Source organism: Corvus brachyrhynchos, unplaced genomic scaffold, assembly GCF_000691975.1.
Source record: "Corvus brachyrhynchos isolate BGI_N302 unplaced genomic scaffold, ASM69197v1 scaffold369, whole genome shotgun sequence".
Classification (NCBI taxonomy): domain Eukaryota; kingdom Metazoa; phylum Chordata; class Aves; order Passeriformes; family Corvidae; genus Corvus; species Corvus brachyrhynchos.
The window spans coordinates 1,074,395-1,076,046 of NW_008246055.1; positions in this window are offsets into that span (position 1 = coordinate 1,074,395).

A 1,652-nucleotide genomic window follows, 5' to 3' on the forward strand; every position below is an offset into this window, starting at 1 on the left:
CGAGGAACTTTTTCTATCGCAGGTGATGGATTGTGCCGCCGCCCCGAGAATCGAGATCCTTCCCCAAACTCTTCCGGCCCCCAACGCTATCAAGTACCTGCCGTGACAGAGCTCAACCCAGCTGAACCTCCGTGAGATAGAAACGCATATCGTAACCATATGTAATTGTACGGCCCGGAGCTCAGCGGCTCTTTTAGAGTTTTGGGGGCAAAAGTTTTTAACTTAATGACCAAGTTTTTCTAGTAACATCTAAATGAAGACAACCCGTAAAGCCCTCCTACCACCCTGTGCCTCCTCAGCACCCCACCTACAACCTATGTCAGGTACAGCCCAGCTCCATTCTCAGCTCTTGGTCCCACTGGGCCTGCAGCCAGCCCTAACAGCCAAGTCTGCCTAACACCTTCAAAAGGGTTGAAAAAATTCAAGATCAAATCCTCACAGCACTGTCCTGTCCACAGTCATTTGTAATTCCTCTGAAGTCACAACACTTCTATGCAAGCAGATGAAAAGCAGCCACACCTGGTACAGCTATGACAAGCAGCTCCTGCATGCTCTGAGATTGACTGGCCATGTGTAATGTGTAATTTATGTGGTGTTTATCAGTTTCCTTTACCAAATACACAGGCACTCTGGAAAAACAAAATCAAAAAACCAAACAAACAACAACAAAAACAACCCCTCTGTTTTGGTAGCAAGTAGGAAAAAGCACTCAGTGAGAGGCATACTGCATTGAAACAAACTGTATATCTTCTAGAATTATGGGCAGGCTTCAGGTAGAGGCAAAACACTGGCTTTAGACCATCTTGTTACAAGTCAGCAACCCCCATAGACCAGAGCAGCAGAACCAACACAGTCCTGGAGCTTTTTATCTTCTCCCTTACAAGGCATCAGCTCTAACAGTCAATCATGGCATCTCTTCATGGTGGATCCTTGGACATGCAATAACCCCATTAGCTCACTCAGGTGCCACTCCCAAAGCAGAGTCAGCAATTCCTCTCTTGCTCTGCCCAGCCGATTGTTCTCACTGTAGCCTTGAGATCATCAGACAAGAAGCTGAGGATTTGAGCAGACCACGTGCAGATGCCTTGTTTTCTCAAACAACCAGGCTGTCGTGGAAATTACTGCAACTACGTGATACAGTCAAGTCAGAAATACACAGCCAGCTGGAGCCTCAAAAAACATCTAGTCTATCATCCCTTTCTAGGTTGAAATAAAAATAACCTAAATAATCCACTGACTGTCTCTGCTCAAGTGACCACTTTACAGCTCTCAGAATTGGCTGGTTCAGTGTTACACAGAATTTTTCCCAATAATTAAACTACCTATTCATACTTGTGCAGGCTTAGCTGGGAATGAAATATGCCTGTCCTTCAATATTCAAAATTGTGTGGCCTGGTTTTTGGTAGCAGGGGGGGGGCCACAGAGGTGGCTTCTGTGAGAAGCTGCTGGAAGCTTCCACCATGTCCAGCAGTCAGTCCCTGATGGCTCTGAAGATGGACATGGCACTGGCCAAGGCTGGGCCGGGTAGAGATGATGGTAACGCCTCTGTGATAACGAAGGAGGGGGAGGAGGTGCTCCAGGTGCTGAAGCTGAGATTCCTCTGCAGGCTGTGTTGAGAGCCGCGGGGAGCACCGGTGTGCACGCGGCGCCAG